Source organism: Sus scrofa, chromosome 4, assembly GCF_054392235.1.
Source record: "Sus scrofa isolate SSC_HxYL_T2T_F1_AM1 chromosome 4, Sscrofa_HxYL_maternal_Yorkshire_Landrace_v2.0, whole genome shotgun sequence".
NCBI classification, from domain to species: Eukaryota; Metazoa; Chordata; class Mammalia; order Artiodactyla; family Suidae; genus Sus; species Sus scrofa.
Genome location: NC_139386.1, coordinates 41389409 through 41398987, shown reverse-complemented (window position 1 = coordinate 41398987; position 9579 = coordinate 41389409). Strand labels below are relative to the sequence as shown.

Below are 9579 nucleotides of genomic sequence, written 5' to 3'. Positions count from 1 at the left end.
GGGCAACGCGAGGACACGCTGCGCGCGCTCGCCGTCCTCGCGCATGCGTGCGCTGTCCCAGGGCCGCCCGGGTCCCGGCGAGGCCGCAGCGCAAAAGCGGTGTCGTGGAATGTCTAGTTGGGTTCCGGAGGCCCCGTGGCGCAGGCTTTCTGGTGGGGCTGGTGGTCGGAGCTGTTCCTTTCTGCGTAACCTGGCGATGCCTCGCTTGTCTTTGTTCCAGAATGTCTGGAGTGTTTTGTTCCATCTCCCTCTCCTGGACTCAGGTTGTAACAACAGTCACACGACTCCCTGACTCTTTCATCTGCTCTTCTTCTGGCCCCATTGGGGGGTCCCCCTCCTATCCTAAACGTTCATAAATAGTTCAAATAGTCTGTGGAGAAGCCTGCAAAAGGAAGGCCATCTTCATAGCGAAAATGTACCTGCCCGTAGTCGGCAGGATTCGAACCTGCGCGGGGAGACCCCAATGGATTTCTAGTCCATCGCCTTAACCACTCGGCCACGACTACTGCTGGTGTTAATTTCAGCAGTGATCTATGTAGAATCTACACGCAAGTGTCTGCTACAGTAACAGGTATGTTTGGTTCGCGAGTAAGACATAACAATGCTGTTCTGTCAGATAACAGCATGTTTGAATGTTTTGGGACTAATAATTGTGGTTTTTTGAAAGGCTCTTTGAGCGTGTCCCTTCCAACCCTTTGATTCCCCATCAGAAAAAAAACTAAATTCTAGTAAAATCGCTAAAGTTAGAGTCAGAAAACAGGACAGAGGGCGAAAAGCCTGGTACACCTGCCGGCAGAGTGATGGAACCGTTTCCAGGAGGGAACCGGGAACCTCAGTGCCCCCCAACGCCCAGCCTTCAGGTTTCCTTGCCTGGCTCCTGGCTGCTGGCTCCACCCCTCCCGCTCTCTCTTAGCCAAAGAGCTCCCAGACTGTCCCTGCCTTAAAAGCAGTACTTTGAAAAGTGTAATTCATGATACAAATGCAAGATATTGTCAGTTAATCCTACTCCTACAATATTATGCGCACTGAAACTTGAACTTTGAGTGTTTCTAATGTGGGATAATACAGCGGTTGGCAACCTTGGAAACTGGCTATAGTTTGATCCGAATGAATTAATAGCCTCATTTATTTGGTTTGCTGTTTGTTCAGAATAACTTTAATGTCCCTGAAGTGGTGTGATGGAGTGAATGTGCCTGCTCACTAGAGCCCACCTCTGAAGTTTTGGGTGTTTTGGGAGCCAGTTGTTAAATGCAACCATTACTAAAATTAAATTAAAAAATAAATCAAACTATATAAACCCCACAATTAAATTAACCATATTAAAAAAAGCAATACTCAAAATTCACCACAGTCTAGTTATTTTCCTACATTTTACTATAATTTCTGCTGTTGAGATTATTTATATCTGTTGTATCTGAAATACTGTATAATGGCTTACTATTGTGAATTTCTTCTTAACTTGGCATTCAGTGATGTCAGCTTAAAATCAGCCTTTCTGGATGTATTTACACCAGGGAGATTGCAGAAGCTACAAACATGGTTTTTTTTTTTTTTTTTTTTTTCCTAGAGCTGGTTTTCAAACACTTACCCAGCACACCACTAATGTTACCATCATACCAACCTTGAATGTTTCCAGCAAGGCAACATACCCCTTACTTGCAGGGCTGCCCTGGTTTTTCTCCCCGCAACTTGTTTTAGCTCACAGAATCGCATATTGTATGATTTCCCACTCAGTAGTTTAAGTTTTACTTTGATTTTTGCCAACTTGTCTTGCTTGGTGTTTCTACTTAGAACTGGCCTCCAGCAGAAAGACAGGAACAAGTCACTTGGTTTTGAAATTGCCCTTGGAATATGGTTCCAGAGGGAGTAACACATGATTGCCATACAGTTTAACAGGCTTAAATTAATAATTTGATTTTTCTCTAGAAAATATGAAATCTGAGGTATACCACGCTAGTCGTTGAAAGGCTCTATTAGCATGTAGAAGATTTGCGCGAAGGTCCATGAAAAGATAAAAGAGAAAATGTTTCTAGCTGTGTGTTTTGTTTTGTTTACATAAATATTAGAAGAAAATTGGAGGTTGTTTTCTGTTTGCTCCATTCCCATCCACATTTTAATCAGCTATCATTTGTATACCATCCAGAGGTTGGTGTTTTGAGAATTTCACTTACAGTTCATTCAACTCCCCATTGGGTCTTCCAACTGCAGTTGTGTTGTCCTTCTGGTTTGCCATAGAGAAAGTCAAGTCCAGTTCAGTGCCTACTATGAGAGATGCCACATATCGTATATGGGTATGGCTGTGTGATAAACTGGAAAATGATAGTGCACTATTAAAAATCTTCGCATATCAGGAGTGACACCAGGTCCAGGTGCACTTCAGTGGACTCTAACCAGGGCAGGTGGATGTACATGTTGAGTGTACACATGGCTTTGGAAGATTCCGCGTTCATTCATTCATCATATTACACGATAATTAAAAAAAAAAAAACCCCACACATTATAGGGAGTGGCGCAGCAGAAACGAATCTGACTAGTATCCATGAGAATGTGGGTTTGATCCCTGGCTTCATTCAGGGGCGGGGGGGGGGGGGGGCGGGATGCGACGTTGCCATGAGCTGTGGTGGAGGTTGCAGATGTGGCTCCGATCTGGCATGGCTGTGACTGTGGCATAGGCTGGCAGCTGTAGCTCTGATTCAGCCCCTAGCCTGGGAACCTCCATATGCCTTGGGTACAGCCCTAAAAAGCAAACCCAAACAAACTATATTATGTATTCCTTTGGTCTTTTCTTTTTCTTTTCCCAAGCGAAGGATCTTATTTATTATCTCTATACCTGTTCATATGTATAGACAGTGATGTGAATTCGTGTCCCCGAAGTCTTTCGCAGTCTTGGAGCACATGCTGAGCGTCTGATGTTTCCTAAAATCGTGGAGCTGAGGGTCTTCGGACGATAGAATTAGTAAACGTGGTGCAAGTGGCATGCTGTGTGTTGACTTCGTCTTCCTAGGAAGTATGGGAGGGAAAAGGTGTCCAGAGTAAGAAAACAAAGCCCCGTAGGCTTTCCCAGATAACTGAAGAATGCACTGAACCTGCCCTCTTGCTAGCGCTGTTCTAAATGAGCTCGAGGTGGTGGTACAGCTGGTTCTGTTGTCACACACAGCTCCAGGCCAACCTTTTCAGTTACAAGGTGTTTTATAATCCTCTTGGCTCTTCACATGATGAATTGGAAGGCTTCTTTGGATTCCCGTGTACTTAGGTTTAATTTTCCTGGCCCTGCTTTTCTCCCCACACACCCCAGACCTTCCAAATAGATACCCACTGGTGTGAGGAGAGGCATCCTCCCAGAGCAGTTGCCAGCCTCCCGGCCCCTCATGCTATAGGAAGAGATGGACTAGTGTTGGGGCAGCTCCAGTTCTTTTAAGTGGTCCCCGAGTTAGGCCTCAGTGCTGTGTAGGTAAATTCAGTCCAGAACACGCAGCATCTTTATTGGAATTTGTGCATTCGTCTCTCACAGCTGTGGAGAGTTTAGACTAATCACAACTCTCCCTGGGATACTATCATCTTTGTAATTTGAAAAAGGATCAGGAGCCTGCAGGCTTGGAACATCTTGAGAAAACTCTGGCCCTGACATACATCATCACACGTGGGGGACACCACTCACGGCATCATCACAGAGAGCTGAGGAATGCTGAAATCAAGTATTTCTCTGGCATGATTTCAAATGGCCTGAGAAATCTGAGAACTGTTTTTTTTTTTTCTTTTTTTCTTTATTTTCTCACTGCAAAACAGATTCTTTCCTCTTCCATCAACGCTGTTGCTGTCAATGTGTCCAACGTTAGGTGCCAGAAATGAGGATAGCCGTTTAATGATACCAGTGCCGAGGTTCACAGGGCCGCTGCTGGGGGTCTTGCAAGAATCTGTTAGGGTGTCTTTTGAGCCACAGACACCTTCCGAAGGCGTGCACCTCTTTACTCGTTCTACTTTCAGTCCATTTCTCTTCAGCAGTCCAGACAAAACCTGCCACTTTTTGCCAGCCCTGCTCATGCTTTCGGGCCCCTCAGACACTATTTTTCATGGACCCCCATGTGTCCATATGGTAGGGTGAGGCTCAAAGTTGGTATTTGGGAAGTAGCCTCTGACAACCCCGAGGCCTAGTGAACTATAGTCATTTGTTCAAAAGGCCAGGACTCACAGATATGCTCGAAGAGGCAAATACAATTTTTGATCCCACCTAAATGGATCTTTTATCACCATCCACATAGCAGCCACTAAACAGATCAGCCTGAGCAGACAAGTGCTAACGTATGTGGCTCAAACCCGTCAACTCTCTAAGGAGTCAGTGGTCCAGCCTTTGTTTGAGGCTTTGACATTAAAGTATTGTTTTCACTTCTACAGTTCTATGAGTTCAGCACCCTCTTCCTTCCTCCTTGTGGTGTATTTTTTTTTTTTTTTTTTTTTTTTTTTGCTTTATGCTTTTCAGCCTTGAGAAAGTTACACCTGGTTGAAGAAAAAGAAGATAGGATCATTGGGGAACTCTGTGGGGGAGGAGGAATTGCAGCCAGGTATTATAATGAAAGCAAAGTGAGAACCAAATTGATGGAGACCATCAGATGAGCCTTAGGTTTAGTGCTTTGCAGTTTTCCGTGTCCCCAACTAGCCAGAGGGCCCCTTAGGAAGGAACCCAGAGTTTTAAGCCAACGGGTTAACTTTGTCTCCTCAGTCACACTTTCACATATCACCCTATCTTTATAGCTTTAAAAAAAGATGCCTGTAGGTTTCTGAAAATCCTAAAGCTCTCCACCTACATGAAAAGCTCACGGAAGTCCCTGAGGACAAAGTCGGCAGAGTTGTCTCCCTTATAATGAGCTGCCCAAAGAATATGAGGGGGCTGGAAAGGACTTTAGTGATTATGTATGAAACTGTTTCATTTTACAAATGAAGCAGTCAAGGCCAAAGAAGTGAAACAATTTAGAAATTCTTTGATTATTAAGAGATTTTATTATATAGTCTTATTTCATTATTATGCTGGTTATTCTGGATAAGGCTATTTCTAGCAACTATAAGATTAATGATGTAAATATAATATCAAATTACCACATCTTGGAATCCTTTCATGCTTGGATTGACATACTAATAAAAGCCATCTTATGCCCTCAAGTTCTTTTACCTCTGGTTGTCTCTGTCATTCTAAGGTACCCACTGCTCTATAGTTTTAGTGATTTTGTCAAGACCTCATATTACCTACGAGGACACAAGCTCCTGAAGGACAGGGGCTGGAACTGATGCGTCTCTGTTTCTCCTGTAGTGCTAGGGAGGGCAGGGGAGAAGTATGGCTTTTGAGAGCATCTAAATGGAATTTTTTTTTTTTTTTTTTATGGCTACAACTGTGGCATATGAAATTCCCACGCTGGGGGTAGAATTAGAGCTGCTGCTGCAGGCTTACACCACAGCTGCACTGGATCCAAGCCACAGCTGTGACCTACTCTGCAGGTCATGGCAATGCTGGATTCTTTTTTTTTTTTTTTTTTTTTTGTCTTTTTGTCTTTTTGTCATTTCTTGGGCCGCTCCCTCGGCATATGGAGGTTCCCAGGCTAGGGGTCGGATCAGAGCTGTAGCTGCTGGCCTGTGCCACAGCCACAGCAACATGGGATCCAAGCCGCCTCTGCAACCTACACCACAGCTCATGGCAATACTGGATCCTTAACCTGCTGAACAAGGCCAGGGATCGAACCTGCAACCTCATAGTTCCTAGTCAGATTCGTTAATCACTGAGCCACGGCGGGAACTCCGGCAATGCTGGATTCTTAACCCACTGAGCAAAGCCAGGGATAGAACCCACATCCTCATAGACACTACGTTGGGTTCTTAACCTATTGAGCCACATTAGGAACTCTGAAATCTTATTACAGTATTTTTGGGGGCTAGAGAACCTCATTGTTTGCTTCCTTGACCTGTAGCCTCCTCACTCCAATCTCTGCCTCCATCTTCACACTGCCTTCTCTGTGTGTCTTCTCTTTTGTGTGTCTATTTTATGATGATTCATCTAAATGCCTTTAGGACTCATCCACATTATCCAGGATAAGCTCCTCCTTTCAGGGTTCTTAAGTCAATCACATCTGTAAAGATCCCATTTCCAAATAAGGTAGCATTCATAGATTCCAGGGATTTGATATGGATATCTTTTTTGGTGGTGGTGGGGAAATCATTACTTAGATTACCACGAGGGTCCTGATATCTCCTGGCCCATGTTGGCCCCTCTTCCAGGGCCGCTTGTCTTTCTTGTTTCTGGCTAAGGTTATGCTTGAACATGAATAAGTCTCTCTGGAATTCTGTCACCCACTTGACTATGAGCATCTCCACAGCTCACACATTCTTACTGCCTTTCCAGGCCTCCAGTTCTAGCTCCTTGGGTGTAAGTGTCAGGTTGGATCAGATCCAAGCTTGCCTTTATATACTTTGATTTTGCCTGGTGGACTCCTTTCCCACAAATAAGCCCGAGGTCAGGTCCGTTCTCTCATCAGCCTGGCCTTGAGGTCTCAGCATGCCTCATAGCAAGGCCTGTGTCGGGTAGAGTATTTGCGTGTCTGTAGTATAATTTATTGCACACCTGCCATATTCTGAGCTCTTTGTAAAGAAATAGGGACAGAGAGGTAAAATTACTTGCCCAAGGATCAAACACCCTGGGTTCTCAAATTGGGTCTATGCTCATTTTTTGTGACATACTGTATTTTGTTTTATATATATATATGTATAAATATTATATATAAACATAAATTACATATATTTATACTACATATAAACATATACTATGTATGTTTTATATTTGTGTATATATATATAAATTTTCATTATTTATCTTAAGGTTATCTTCCCTCCTGCTCCTCATTAAAAAACAAAACAACAAAGGAACTCTAACTTCATTTTCTAATTACTTATAAGGCCTTTGCAGACAAACTTACTCAAACAACTTAAATCTTAAATCTTTACTTCTTATCTGTGGGGGATCTTTCTAGTTGAGGATTGTTGAATGTACGTAACTACGCTTGCCAGTTTGTGTTATTCAACAGTTATTGCGATTTCCCACTGTGCGTGGATTCTGTCTGTACACTGTTAATGCTTTCCAGAGACCGTCTTGTGTACACAGAGATGAGACCTGAGTGTGAAGGAAAACACCAACAAGTTCAATCAGCTGGAAAAGAGTCCACATTCCAAGGAGGAAGTCATGTAATGAATTTACACACTGGCCTTTGACTGAAATCCAGACCAGTATTGATGCTCAGAGTACAGTTCAACGAAGATTCTTAAAACCGGAGTTCCCATCGCGGCTCAGTGGTTAACGAATCTGTCTAGGAACCATGAGGTTGCAGGTTTGATCCCTGGCCTCGCTCAGTGGATTACGGATCCGGTGTTGCTGTGACCTGTGGTGTAGGTCGAAGATGTGGCTTGGATACTACGTTGCTGTGACTCTGGCAGCTACAGCTCCAATTAGACCCCTAGCCTGGGGAACCTCCATATGCCTTGAGTGTGGCCCTAGAAAAAGACAAGGAAAAAAAAAATTCTTAGAGCCAACAGCTATTTGTCACTTGGCCTTGCTAGCCTTGGTTTTAGTTCTAGGCTCTGTTATTATATTAGGATCTTGGATGAGACATAGAACTTTCATGTCTCCTTAGCTGTAATTCATGGCTAGGAAATACTTGGTATCTTTAGCTTTCCATGGTATAATAAACTAAATAAAATTTTAAAAAGATAACTTTTTTATCTAAAGGAAAATTTCTTCTAAATTTAATGAAAGGCAGTGCACTGATGATGGTGAACTTTTGGCTTTAGAAGTCACATGGGCTTGGGTTTATACCATATATCTATATCTATATATCTATCATACTCTATATGGTCCCACTTTCTCAATTTACTACCTGAGAATGGGAGTACTTGAAGGCAATTGTTTATCTTTTTTTTTTCACATGTAAATGGTTTATTTGTGTTTTTTTAATGTATAAATGGTTTATTTGTGTTTTTTATTACTCAAATGAATTTATCACATCTGTAGTTGTATAATGATCATAACAATCCAATTTCATAGGAGTTCCATCCCATAGCCCAAGCACATCCCCCCACCCCCCAAGCTGTCTCCTTTGGAGACCATAAGTTTTTCAAAGTCTGTGAGTCAGCATCTTTTCTGCAAAGAAGTTCATTCTGTCCTTTTTTCAGATTCCACATGTCAGTGAAAGCATTTGATGTTGGTGTCTCATTGTATGGCTGACTTCACTTAGCATGATAGTTTCTAGGTCCATCCATGTTGCTAAAAATGCCAGTATTTCGTTCCTTTTAATGGCTGAGTAATATTCCATTGTGTATATGTACCATATCTTCTTGATCCACTCCTCTGTCGATGGACATTTAGGTTGTTTCCATGTCTTGGCTATCGAAAATAGTGCTGCAGTGAACATCGGAGTCCATGTGTCTTTGTGAGTCATGGTTTTCTCTGGATAGATGCCCAGGAGTGGGATTGCTGGATCAAATGGGAGTTCTATGTTTAGTTTTCTGAGGCATCTCCATACTGTTTTCCACAGTGGTTGCACCAATGTTTATCTTCTCTGTCAGTTTCTTCATCTGTTAAAAATGGGGTTAGTAATACAGCAATTGCCTGGTGAGAGGGTCAAATGGGAGCCCAAGGTGGAGCAGAACTGCAGAGCTGCTCAAAGAAACAGGATGGCCTCTAGCAGTGGACCCAAGAGGAAGAGACCATCCGCACAGCCTAGCACCTCTCTGGGCCTGCTTAACATTCCCTCTCCAAAGCCAGGGCACTACTTTGTAACAGAGAAGAGAGTTCTTTTCATTACTTTAAAACAAACCCACACATCAAAGACTCCTTTGCTTGATGGAAGGTATGCCTCCGATAGTGGGGCAAGTCAGAGGGGCCTGTTGAGGGCACAAAGAACAGGTAAATGATGTCCTAGTGTAGATTAAGGCAGAGAAAACAGGTCTCTGTTGCACAAAATACTTTCCTTTGAGTCCTGCTGCCGCTACGCCAGTTTTTGTTCATTGCCAAAATCCTCAAATATCCTGGGGGTTTCTCTGCCCCCCCCTCCCCGATGCTCTTTCTCCAATCACACTTATATACTTGCACTCCTGGGAATCTTTTTAGTGCTGAGGCTTTTGTACCCTTAGACTACAGCTAACACTAAGAAATACATTTTAGATGACAGCACAGTATACACATATATCTTTCTGCTATTTCTCTCTCTCTCTGCCTATCTGTTATCATCATCTACCTACTTACCTGTATATTGTCTATCTAAAGTGAGAAAAAAGTTTTATATGTGGCGGTTTTCAGGCTAGGGGCCTAATAGGAGCTGTAGCCACCGGCCTACGCCAGAGCCACAGCAACGCGGGATCCAAGCTGCGTCTGCGACCTACACCACAGCTCACAGCAACGCCAGATCCTTAACCTACCGAGTGAGGCCAGGGATCAAAGCCACAACCTCATGGTTCCTAGTCGGATTCGTTAACCACTGAGCCACAACAGGAACTCCTGTAATTGTATTTAATTTATGTGAGATGCATGCCAGTATTTTCTGTTTT

The 9579-nt window shown here is 43.2% G+C and overlaps 1 long non-coding RNA gene and 1 other non-coding gene across 12 annotated transcripts in view; one reads left to right on the top strand and one right to left on the bottom strand.

Moving 5' to 3' along the window:
• The first annotated feature begins 54 nt into the window (after nt 1–54).
• LOC102164357 (uncharacterized) overlaps nt 55–9579 on the top strand; it is a 652820-nt gene continuing 643295 nt past the window's right edge. For all 11 annotated transcript variants that reach the window (XR_014843622.1, XR_014843631.1, XR_014843632.1 and 8 more), the window contains exon 1: nt 55–571. This is a non-coding gene — a long non-coding RNA (uncharacterized LOC102164357). The remainder of the gene's footprint in view (nt 572–9579) is intronic.
• On the bottom strand, nt 425–506 carry TRNAS-AGA (transfer RNA serine (anticodon AGA)). Its single transcript has one exon. It is a non-coding gene; the product is annotated as a tRNA-Ser (tRNA).